The sequence below is a fragment of the Chelon labrosus genome, assembly GCF_963514085.1.
Source record: "Chelon labrosus genome assembly, chromosome: 5".
Classification (NCBI taxonomy): domain Eukaryota; kingdom Metazoa; phylum Chordata; class Actinopteri; order Mugiliformes; family Mugilidae; genus Chelon; species Chelon labrosus.
Window position 1 is genome coordinate 17,279,833 of NC_140341.1, and position 13,703 is coordinate 17,293,535.

A 13,703-nucleotide genomic window follows, 5' to 3' on the forward strand; every position below is an offset into this window, starting at 1 on the left:
TCACTGTGAGGTATACTTGAAAACAATTGAATCCACCTCCATTTATGGCTGTTGGGATTGGGAATTTATTAACTTCAAATGGGGCAGAAGGCCAGAGTGAGAGATGGATGACACACATCAACAGTGAGTTCGTACCTCGCTCTTATGAAGCCATTTTTGTCTTTAGATCCAGTAGAAATACTCATTTACAAGTACAATGTTACTTAAGCAAAGAGATTTTCTCCAAAATAAACTGAAAGTATCAGAGGAATACGTGCTAATAAAGTAGGAGTACTACTTCTAGGAACAGGTCATACTGTTATCTATGTCAAAATATTATAGTTTTAGAGGATAATCAATTGTTTTGTATGTGAAATCTTAATTTGCAAAGCTACTACACCCGCCAGTTACACAAGTGTACTATTGCTGAAAAATACTACAAAGGGTTCAAAGAGTATCAGCGACAAATGAAATAGGAGGAGGTACATACTCCTTTTTTCCCCCTCTTCTACCGGGTATTGCAGTTTTAGCACCAGACGTGCTTTAAGTTTTATATCCTCTGCATAATTAGCCCAGTTTCTGGTGTGTCTTTTTAGCTCCCACTGTCCTGCTCCATGCTGAGGACAAAAACGCGCCCCAGCCTCCTGCTACATAACAGACGAATGAATATCGCTGCGTAAAATCATTGATTTGAAACTTTGACATCACACTCCTCATCACGTCGAAGCATAAGGAGCTGGGAGGGGGCACAGGGCAGCCGAGCAGTGAATAGACCTCATCAGCGAGGGTGAGGGTTCAGATCCTTATATTAGTTATACAGGAGTCACCCTCCCCGACCTAAGGCAAATAAGCCACTTAACGCAATTATTTGCAATCACTAAAGGTGGTATTCATTATAAAAGATTTTTTTCCCCCCTTTCCTCGACATAATTTCCTATTGTTCGTGTGAAAATGGCAACCAAAAGAGCATTTTAAGTGTTATTGTCGAGGGATTTTTTTTTAAAGACCGCTTCAAAGTCTGAATAAACTTTCAAATTGTGAGATAAAACTGAGCCTTATTGTGCATTGACCCTCGCTGGGAGAGAAAATGGCAGGCTGCTGGAACACATTGTATTGGGCTGATTTGTAAATATGAGCTTTTGAAACCCAGCACAATGGTCCATCATGAATATTTCAGCTCTTATGCATTTCATGCCATTGTAAAACCTGGACTGTTTTTATTAACCTTATCAGTAGGTATTGTGGTCGGAGACGTTTCATCGCAGGAAAAATCGGCTCCGTGCACGGAGAGAGCAGATGAACAATCATTGCAAACTTTCCCTCTTGCGTTTATCCGTACATCTGTCTTTGTTTGATTACAGCTTCGAGAACCGAAGCCTCACTCTCTTTAGCCTCCTATCTGTGCGGGGCGTAATGTGCTATTTGGTAATGCATACCAAATATCCGGCTAATTAGCAGTTCCCTCACGTTGCTATACGTTTTTTCGCTCTGCGTATTTTCTGCCTTCCAGATAGTAATGCAATTAAGCACAACACTTTTTTTTTCCCCCCTTGAAAAAAAAAAAAATAGAAATGCTTAAGTAGATGTAATTAGGGAGTGAATGTTTTGATGAGGAGAAGAGAACTTATGGAATATATCCAGAAACCTTCTCTGTATAGGAAACATGCATCTGTGATTTATGTAGTGTCACTTTATTTAAAGCCTAGGGGCTCAGCTTATAAAGTTTATTTGAATACAACACTCCACATGAAGATTAAAAACATTATTGCTTACTGTATTTGTCTCTCCTTTCTAGTATAAGCTACTCATCTGTTTTGGACACTGTAGTATTATTATTGTTTGCTTACTGAGGGTCAGAAAAGGCACAGCAACATAAACAGTTTTCCACTAAAAGGAATGTAAACTTCACATTTAACTACTAACTAACTAAATGTAATATAAGCTTTGGTTGAACTTTGGGAACTTTGCCCTCAGTCTTTAACATAGAAACATCATTTAGAAAGAGGTGAACCAGGGGAATGATTACAATCACAGCCCACTGTCCTAATGAACACTAATAGGCATGTATCTGAGTCACCCAGGTCATGGTATATCTAGACCAAAGCTTAAACAAAGGCTGTTACGCGTATTTTATATAATTAACAATCACACGTACAACTCGAAACAAGTCCAGTTGCCTTCGCTCCAGCTTTGTTTTAGACAATGGCGCATTTGTAGAGTAGTGGGAGAAGGGTCCAGATGTTGAAGTCAAACGTTCAAGAGTAGATGTGCAAAATATATTTAAATGATGATGAAGAAGTAAAGTTATTTGTTATGTTATAATGGCCACGCTGTGTTGAACCATCACTTTAATGTTGCTTCTGGTAGAATTTAACCCATAAATAATAATAATAATAATGCATCATAATTTATTTGTTGATGATAGTTTCTGTTGTAAGCTTAAAAAATATAAGTAGTGGAATAGAAGTATGGAGTAACAGACATTTAAATGTACTTAGTGACACCACTGGGCGTATAATAATAATGTTGTTAAGACAGACTTGTAGAAATGTTAAACCTATTCTTGAATCTAAGTTTAGATTCAGATCTTGTAATTCTTTGTATGTACTCTCCTATAATTGTTCATTGTATGTCAGGATCCATATCCACCCAGAACCCTCCATTTAGCGAGGAAGCAGCTGAATCGGTCGCCTGCTGCCACTGAATCCCACGTACCGAGCTAAGAGTTAGAGAACTTGCGGTGGCATGCGCATCTGTGTGAAAACTGGTGGCAGCATGATGCGTCACAATCGCCTCTGATCAGTTACAATGGAAATAAATAATTCATGCTGGAGGAAATGAGTCTAATTAGCAGGCAGTTTGGGTCCTTTGATAAAGCTGAGGACTAATTCTGTGAAGGGCAGGAAGCTCTGTCATCAGTCAGCCCTGAACAGATTAGCATCTATTATGAATGAGGGACGGGCACCCTGGTGAAACCAAGTGTGTCCGAGAGACAAACTTAATAACTCCCGCGATGGGACAAACTTCCCCTTCCCTCCACCCCCACCCCCTCCTCCTCGGCAATACACGTATATATCCACCTACACGTATATCCTTCTCTTTCTCTCTCTCTCTCTCCCCTGCTCTCATCAGTCTGCACTCCCCACATCCTGCAGGTTTATTGTGTGCAGGTAGCAGCATGCCGTTGCAATGGAGAGACTCGCCCCTCTGTCCATCACCCTGACAGCTGTGGAAATACATTCGCCATGCTGCATTAAGGAGCGTCCACAGCGTTTAACACCACACTTAAACACAAAGGGAGTCCGGGGGCACCTTCTTCATGCCTATTTTCCGCATCTTTGTCCCAAAATTTGCAGCTTTTAAAGAAAATACCACACAATTTTGAAGCATTTGTTTTCTTCACCTCACAGGATTTAGTTTCAGTAGCTTCTGAATGTTGGAGTTAAGTAAAGAGATGCAGAACTTTTGGAGCAGAAAAATAAATTAAAAAAAACGATGCCACATCTCTGCTTTTTCTTGCAAGAACAACACAATTGAGGCCAATTAGACCCGAGCGCGGAGCCGTTGTGACAAGCAAAGGTCCCGGTATCAGGGGGGACATGCGTGGGCGGGGTGGACCTGTCAGCGCTACACTGAGGGAGATAACAATAAATAGCTAATAATGACACTTAATGAGCTTGATTAAGTTGATTTGTTATGGAAAAAGTGCGGCAAAATGGTGAAAGTAGGCGATGTGATGAGAGATGGATTTTAATAGATAGAGAGGACTGTTGGGGCTTTGCTGCACAATGGGGCTGCAGAGGGAAAATAAAAGGGGACCGCTGAATGGATCCTCACGAGACATGTTTGAGATAATTAGATAAATTTCACACTAACATACATCATTCACTCAAGGGCATGATGAACATGTTACGTTCCTCGTCGTACACAGGATTTCATACGTTGTGAAGAGAACGGCTGCTCTGATTATTTTCAACTTACACGTTTCCAACAAGTGCAATATGTTCATACAGTATATGAATGTCGTTAAATGCTATAATGGGAGCAGTAATGACTGCCAGATAATTATCCCTCCCACTCAGACTTGACGGCTGCTGAATTTCTTTCATTTCACCACATAATTGTCTGTGATTGAACTGGAGATTTTATATACTTCTCTGTTCTTTCAGGCTGAGTTGACTTTCCACGGTGATAGTGGAGGTTATCACGGGGGCCCTACAAACCCCCCGAATTGCCCTGTAAACAACATGCAGTAGTGAACAAAGTTTCCCTGGCTTTGAATATATGCCTCTCCCAATTTTCCCTCGAAAGCGACCGAAAGTCAGATGAAGGGAAGTTTAATTAAGTAAGAACCTGTTGAGGAAGATTTCCAATCATGGTCTTCAGAATGAGTGCATTCAGCGTATTCATCTCCAGGCGATATGCTGTCTCTTTATCCAAGTGTGCGCTGGAGTTCTCTAGAGGGACCCCAGTTAATTGAATACATTAAAGCAGAGCGCCGGAGGCTTTATTTATTTTTCTACTTTAGTCAGACTTGTTTAAAGGAGACCAACTGCTGATGTTTGGCCCCTTCTAGAGTTTAAATGGTCTCTACACTGGGAGTGGCGTGCAGGAGTAGTGGTTTGAGAAGAGATTTGATGTAATCCGCAGCCTTCTTTATTCACCACGAACCCCTGAGTGAGCCTAGTTTATGTATTTGGCAGTCATTCAAATGTGCATCTTGGCCCCAGGCCTGAGTCCCATTATGCGTCTATAGGACTCAGTACATACGAAGGTTTTTATTTCGTACCCTTTAAAGTGAGCCTACTGCTCCTGCCGCATTCTTTCTCCCTTGTAACTTTTACAAGTTGCCCCACACTCCTCTTCCTAACATGAGCCAACTTGACACCGTTCTTGGGATTTTAACTTTTCTGTCTTGTGCTTCTTTCACGCATAAATCAGCTTATGAGGATATCTCATGGGTGCGGCCGTTTTTAAGGTATCTATGGCATTTCTTTGTTCATATGACTGTAATTCAAATTGCGTGTGCCTTTTGGACACATTTTGGGATTTTGTGTGAAAGATGTTGTACCACAGTTTGTAGGAATGTGCAATGTTGTCTTGCAGCTTTTTGTTTGACAGGTTTCTGTGATAAGTCCCTTTCTTTTACCTGTTTATTAAGATACCTGTACATAAAACAGACATGAGCAAAGTGAGCTTATATCCACGTCTTATTACTAGTGCAGAAAACGTCAATTCAAATATTATTTTTACTCCATCTGAAGAATAGAGGGATTTGATTCTGACTATATTAAGAGCTTATGATGTCAAATGAAATGCTGTGCTGCTATATATAAGAAGCTGTGAGTGTGAAGCTTTGAATCTCAGCTTACACAGTAAAGACATGATCCTGAACCTTGATGGGTCAGAAGCAGCGCAGAAATGACAGAGCTGATTCTTTAACAAGCAGCTTGACTGGTGGACCTCGGGGTATTAACATCATGTGATGTGTGAAATTCAGACAGTGGCTTTCTCCCCAGAGGCCACCGGGATCAGATCCCCGGCCGATACTCATTAGTCAACACGCTCTTCACCTCCGTCGTCACATTTATCACAACGACACAGAAAACTTCCTTGCACAAGCACATTATATGCTCATTAATAACCTGGTACAACATTCATCTTGCAGGAGGAAAATTAATTTCCCTGCTCTTGTGCACTTGTTCATTTTAATGTCAATTGTCAAAAAGCTTTTTCTTTGTTTTGCTAAGCCGGATTTGCGGTATCCGTTCAATCATAGTTGAAAGGGTAATGGGGCAAATTTTTATTTTTGCATTGTTAATCTGGCTGGCTGTTGAGAAAATGTTGTGAAAGGTTAAAACGTTCTTTTCTTCTTCTTCTCTTTTTTTTTGCTGCAGCAGATATGGATTTTCAGCAGACGGTGTTTTTTAAATGCTTATTTGTTGTTGAGAAAGTTCTTTGAATTATCCAGTTTAATCAGAATATGTAAAACACTGTTGAATCCCGGGATGCCTCTTTAATGAAAAGGACTAGAGTGAGATTTAAAAAGAACAAGGTGATTAAGAGCGACTGTGCTGGACATTTATAGAGCAGGACTGCACATAATGAATAAAGATTCATGCTTTAGTCCCAAATTTAAATTTTTGCACAAAATGTGCCTGATGTAGGCAGCTTTTAATCACCTTACTGACAGGAGTAACTGCTTTCATTTAACCTTGACTGAAGATCATGAATTCTAAAGCATTTAATTGGATACATCATTTAACAGAATGAACAGAGCAAATTTTCACCAATTCAAAGGCTCAGATTGACAGACAGTGGCAGTAAGACCCACCACAATTAAAGCTGATCTGTATTCACTGGCCCTGTCACCCATCGCCATTAGTGATGTGACTGTTTGATCATCTCTGCAGAGAAACTTTGCTGAACTTCACCTTGTTTTGAAAGGACTAGACGTTGAATGAAAGACGAGGTTTGAGGAGGGGAATGGAGCTCTGGAGGATAGTGAACCGCACGCGCACACACACACACACACACCAACCTATACGTCTGGGACCAAAGCTCCCTCTGATGCACCTCTGGTTTAACAGCAGCAACCGTCCTGAAAATGGACATGACAGGACAAAAGAAAACAGTGAAAGTCTCGCGCCATTATGTTTATTATCTCCATCAGTGGCCTAATTGAAATGTTTCAAAATCAGAAAATAACAATGCCATCTTTTTTGAGACATTGGAAGTAATGGCTTTGTCTCGTCGCTCTCTGCAGACAATTGCCCCAGTGATGTGAAAAACCGTGTCAAGTGGTACACAGTGAAATGTGCGGCAGACACTTAATTGTTTTCCTGCCTTTGACTTTAGAGAGAACAAATTCAATCTGCGTGCCAGACATTTCCTCTGTGACTAAGCCTAACCAGCCAAAGCATGTTTGGTTAAGCAACCAGCCCCAGGGTTAAATTTCAGATTTTGCAATTACAGTTTTTTTTTTGTAATCCACAAAAATACACTGTGTTATTTAAATGAACATAGCTCTGGGATGTTTCTGTTAAGCAGATCCAATATAGTGTTTCTCAAAGTGAGGACTGAGGAGCCCTGTGGGTCGTCTGGAGTGCCCTGGGGGTTCTCCAGAAAAATGAATCGTAGATTAATTTCACTCTATTTCAACTCATAATTTCAAACGAGGAGAGTAGATTGTCTGTTTTTGGTTCATCAACAAGACATCTCTATATGGATTGTGGGATGATACAGACACCATGGACTTTTGAGCTGAATAAATCTATATTTGCAGCATGTAAGCACACCACATAGGAAGTATGAGATGCATCTTCATCTTGAGAGGCTTTACTGAAGCAACAAAACAAATTAAGTGAATGTTGAATCTGCATAACATCAGAGCGACAGCTAAAAACGTTCCTCAAACCAAACACTTCATTCTGTCCTCTTGGGAAAAATCTTCTCAAAGATTTTGCAACTGGGATGACAGACACCAGCTTGTTCCAGCTGGAGTTGATCAGCGCTGACATTTTGGAGGAGAAGAAAGGCATGTTAAAGGAAATGCAGATTAGGGAGACCAAATCAAATCCACTCAAGTGTTGTTCATTCTGCCCTGCCACAATACAAACCATGTGTGCTGCTTTTAAGTGGTGAAAATAATCTTAAGATTACAGAGTGGTCTCTGGTGCTAATTGTCTAAGAGCTGTTTTTCTTTTGCTCCCATTAATTCTTTGCTTTAAGAGCTCGCCCCGAATGTTTTCACTGGATTTTGTCAACTGTTAGCTTTGGAGATATTATTTGATGGCGAACGTAATGAGGGAATCATCATTTCAACATGTGCCGAGAAACGGATCTCACAAGTGTTCCCCGGGACAGCTGTCGTAACAGATTTGAAATGTTAAGAAGTTTAGACCGCCTTCAAAGGAGAAGTACTTAGCGCCTGCTCGCCGATGTGCGTTGTTCTCATGCTCAGTGAGGGAATAGTTTGACGGCAGGCCTGAAGCATGAACAACTTCACAACTTCAATGGGAGAGGCTCGACCACATGTGATTTATGGCCTTTTGATCCATAAAATGTAATTGTCTTGCAAACAAATCTGCACAATATAATATTATCAAAGCCCCCCCTCTGCTCTGCTTTTGTTTAACTTTGCTTTTACTTGGATGTTTGACCTTCGCAGCGCAGAATTATGCTTTGTGCTGGAAGGCTGTTTTCACGCTCCTCTGCTGGAAGACTTTCCACGCTGAGTTCAAGACGTCTATGTACAGTACGATCAGCATGTATTATGAGGCAATGCAACTGGTCTGGAAGCAAATCATGATCCAGTTTGCAGGTATGAGGTTGATTTCAGTGGTATAGCAGTGTTAAGTAGTTCTAAAACAAACTTTTTTAAATGAGGAAGTGTAATCTCAACAAAGTTATTTCACATTTCTGTGCTAACATCGTCTGACTCAAATGATTACATGTATTAAAACGTGTCCGGAGCGGATGTTTAAACCTCAAATTTCACTTCAGTCACTGACACAAACTGTTTCTCACCTGCAGCTCTTGTTAAAACCTTCCAAAGTTTCACCACAAGAGTCCTGCACCCAGTGTTGATTTTCTCAAGTCAGAACACACGCACTCATATTGTTACTGAATAGGTCAATCACTTAAAAAAAGAAGAAAAAAAAAAAACAGGGGTGTGGGGCAAAAGCAAACCGACACCATCCATTTATTCCTCTTTACCACCCGACACCCTCCCACCCTGCTCGCCTCGCAATCCGGCGGAGGCCGTCACTTGTCTGGAGTTAATGGTGACACAGGGCATAGCAGCATGCATAGGTGCTTTCATGACTGATTGATATTGTTGGGTTTAAGGCTATAATATTAAACAAATGATCCATTCTAAAGGGTCCACTGGGAATTTTTTGAAATTCCTTGCTGTGAGAGAAAAAGCATCTACCAGAGCATATGGTAGAAGCAGGAGTGAGCGAACACGCTGCAGGAAAATACAGTAGCTCTCTGAGAATGAGCGTGTGTCTAATTATCGTGCTGGATTTTAACCAGTCACTGGTGCAGTTGGAAAACAGCAGTAGTGACACTCAGATACAGTAATTGTTTCAGAATAGTTCTTTGTAGAAAAACAAAACATCAGCTTCTAGAAACAAGTTTTTGCTTTTGTTTTCTGTCTGTAATGACTTTCTGACGGCTAAATTGATACAACACTTTATCTTATTGTGACTGGAATGCACAGCTTTTGTCCTATATGAACATGTTTTTATTTTATTTTTTAATGTATAGCGACCTCTGCGCGTGAACACAGATTGATCTGAGGTTATGCATATTTCATGTGTTACTGATTTGTTTTGACAGCGTTACTCGGTGTATCCACTCCACTGAAAGTCATCCCAGGCTTGTCCATTTTCCTGTAGCCCGGATTCATGACCAGCAATGAATTCTCCGTTGAAGGCTCTGAAGGAGAGAGTTAATGAAGTAAAAATTAATGAAGCACGTGAGCACCACCATCTCAAGGCTGTAAGCTCCTCCATGCCCCATTTATAATGTATGATCTCAATAAAATCAATCCAATGTACCAGTTCTTACTTAGGGTAAGAATAGATTTACAGATTACAGCCCTGTGTTCCCCTGGTCATAATTACCACCTCCGCCGCCATCTCCTCCTACAGAGGAGCTGCTGGACACCACTGGAAATTGTAATGTGAAGTTTCACAACACTGTGCACAGACAGTGTCGTCGTCTTCCTGTCAGAGCATTCACATCCGATGAAGGCATCTCCTGTGATGACCTCTTCCTTAAAATGCACTGCCACACACAATAAGACTCCTGAGTGTGTTGCAGAGCAGCATATTTGTGTTGTGCGTCATTTTATTTGATTAAATAAGAGGATATGTGAGGTAAAGCTCTGATAGCCTTTTCACTTTCTCCTCCAAAAGACTTGTTGAAAAGTTGAAGCACGATGAAGTGCACCGAGTTACCTGTATTAGAGCTCCCCCTTCAGGTGTCGTGGAGAACTGTGCGACTTGTTCCTCATGATGAAGAGCTGCAGCGTTACATGACAGCACACTCCACTTTATTTATCAGAAGCATTTTTTTTTTTTTTAAATATTTTTGAGGGTTTTTCAGACGTGTTCTCTCTTGCTGACTGCTGCACAAGAAAATAATTTTATCCCATCAAATTTATTTAATAAAATCTCATAATTGTAAAATGTGCAGACAAATTCCTGACAATTCATCCAGACAACTCAACATGTATTATATTCTATGCATTTGCTCATTCACAGATTATAATTTGCATGATCTTCCTTTTCTTTGTCTTTGCAGGTTTGTCTGTTGTCCTGGGGCTGAAGTTGTAAGCCGTGGCGACGCTCGAGTGTAATTTAAAGCATTAACATTCTCAATTTAGGGTTTAACACATTTATGAAATATAGGAATCCCAGGTGGATAAGAAGCAGATTTTGTTTTAGATAAACCCGTACAGGCTTTGGACGTGTGCATGAAAAACTGAATTGTCAAGTTCAGCTGCCTGATGTGCCTACCCCTCCACCTCCATGAACAATTCTGTATTTATAATGTCATCTTATCACGCTCCCCTTGAAGGCAGCAGCAAGTGCACTTATGCCTTCCTTTGTTAGGGTGAGTTGGCAATTTCCTGTGAGATGGAGCAACTGCAGGCAGCCCTTTTCTTTGATAATGTCCCTGACACCTGGACCAAACTGCTGTTTCCATCACTTTCCAGGCTGGAACAGGAGGAAAGGAACATGTCATAAGCCTCCTGCCACCCAGAGTCACTCACTATGCATTTAACAGCACTTTCCTCACTATACTTTATAGGATGTGGAGGTCAGAGCCAGTGGGGGATTCTTGTGTGGAATGTCTTCTCGCTGGGCTGCATGAAAAAGCAGGAGCGTAACTCGTCCTTTCTTTCATCTCAATGTTTTGTCTGATTTTATTATCAGAAACACTTGCTAATTATGGTGGATTTATTCGCAGTAATGACTTTGCATGGTGTACCCCAGTGTACTGTGTTACATTCATACCATGTAAAGCTGGTTATTAAGCAGCAAGCCTGAAAGGGTGTTTATTACAGAGGCCTGACAGATTGATCCTAAATTATAATTAATCAGTTGATTTTGACCCACAGATTGTGATTGTGCCCTGTGAGTTTCATTTATTCAGCTTTTCTTCTGGCTCTACTACAATCACCGTAGACCTGCAGGACTCTCGAGCAAATTAACAGTCTTCACGCTACCCTGCAGCCATAATGAAAATATCAGTCAATCAAAACCCATATTATGCTGTGAAATCCTACCGCATATCTCCAGACGTGCATACAAATAGAAACGGCGGAATCACGGTTTTATAGCTGGCAGAGATTTTTCTGCTGTTGACGTGCAATGTAACTGATGATTTGGGCATTAAGATGCTTTGGGGAAATCCAGCCTTAATTCTTGGAGGTGGGAGAGCAGAGCACGCGGGGATGTGGAGCCCATCTGCGACCTGTCTGAGCGTCCGGTGATGTATAGCTGTGGGCTGGACGGCCACAGTCAGGGCTGTGTGTTGCTGCTCACTGTGCCATGGCACTCAGGGCACTTCAACCCCCAGTCCCTCCTTACAGGTACCCCGCAGCCCGCCACCGTGCGCAACTCATTTACTGCTACACTGGTTTTCATAATTAGCGCCGCAAGGCCTCATTAAATCTGCTCTAATGAATAAATATTGTATTTCATAGCCTGATTACCAGATCAGCTCAATGCTTGAGCGTTGTAAACAATTACTTCCCTAAATATTCATCACCCCAAAGTGGATGATCATTGGTATTTAATACAGGACTAGTATTTTCAAGTGCATCTTTATTATACTAATAATAGTTTTTGAAATGTTCCTTTTGGAGGGAAAAATTAGGAGAATGGATGAGATGTTTGGATGTTATATGTGTAGCGATGTATCCTTAAAAACTATGACGAAAAATATTAATTAATAAACACTAGACATGGATTTAATTAGGAATGTCAAAAGACTGAACTCATGAACTGGCAGAATTATTATGAGCCACTGTTGTAACAGTCAGAGTTTAAAATCTACATAAATAACATTAAAATGCTCTAAAGTGATAAAGTGACAGAGGCTTTTGTTAGTGACTTTTTTTTTTTAAATAGACTTATTTCCCAAAGTTAGACAAGAAGATTCATACCAGTCTGGTAAATGAGCAGAAAATGTGAAGATGGAAGCAGCAGCTGCAACAAAACCTTCCCACCAGCGTGTATAATACTTAATTCATGTAAAGATTTTGATGTGAATAAACTGGTGTCCCTATCAGTGGTTTCATCTCTCCACCGCAGGCTCTCCACCAGCGAGGTGGGTAAAGGTTTTCCTTCCTGTCATAACTGTACACACCTCAACATGCCACACGCATGCCTGACACATCTTAATTTATTTTTCATTTTGTCATAATAAATTTAGCTTTTTAAACTTTAATCATGTGGTTTTCTGTCTTTATTTTTTTTGTCACTAACTTTCATTTTATGACGTGCACTTCCAGTGTTCTCTTTATTTCCTGTCTTTATGCTAAGCTAGCAGGCTGCTGGCCCCAGCTACATATTCATCATGTTCATTATACAATATATGATACTGATCTTGTTATGATCACAGAGGAAATAAGACGAAGCTCTTTTTTCTCAGGAAACAGAAAATCGTACGCCCATCTCTGTGACTTTGTTTTCATGATAGTGTATCAGAGGTGGTGCAAGTTTGACACATGTAATTTAACAAAAAATATATCGTTATACCTGCTTCGTTTTTATTTTGTATTGACTGCTGACCCAAATAGTGTTTTGTGAAACGTCCGATTTTACTATGGACACCTTTAGTCCTCTGAAATGGCCATGGATTGAATCCATATGAGCCCCTCACTCAAACACAGGACCCATGTGCCTAATATAAAGTTGTATTATGTGTGTGGTATGTGTGTGGGGGGCATTGATTGTTGTACCAGTTTACTATTGATCTACTCAGGCTCATAGCATGCAGTCAATAGAACTTGATGTTGCTTTATTTCTGCTGTACATTTCTAGGTACCACAGTAAAATAAGCCGTCTGTGGTATCCTGGTGTCTGTGTTGCAGATATTAACAACTAGAAAGTTATAAATGTGTGTATATATACGTGCTGTATATTACTGAATGATCCAACAGGTGTGCTCATGGACCCCAGTGGATCCGTTTGCTTTAGAGAAAAGCAGCAACAGTTTACATCTGGTACTCTGTAAGCGCTGGTGGTGCGTCCGTTTCCTTAAGAAGACCGTGTTGTGTCTGTCTCTGCTTGTTTGTCCAGGCTGGGCACGGTTGCAAAATGAATATTCTGCAGCTCTGCTGAAGGATCAGCCCATCCCATTGGTAATGTTCTGCATGAGTTGTGTGATTATGGCTAATACGTTGAGTTCTAATCTTTTGTGTACATTTCTACTCGTCAGAAGACAGGAAGCAGAGCAATGAGGACGGGGGCTGAAATGAGGGATTGGAAAGATGAGCTAAGACGTCAACAGCAAAGGTAATGATGAAGAGACTGATGAAAGGATACAAGTCATCCAGCTACTTGTCACATCCTACAGCCCACATTTTATGTGTCTGCGGCCATATTCTGGAAGTACTGTGACGCCAATTAGTATTAGCACTGATTAGCATGAACATAATCCTTTCAGATGTACTGTTAAGTGTATACACCGATCAGACACAA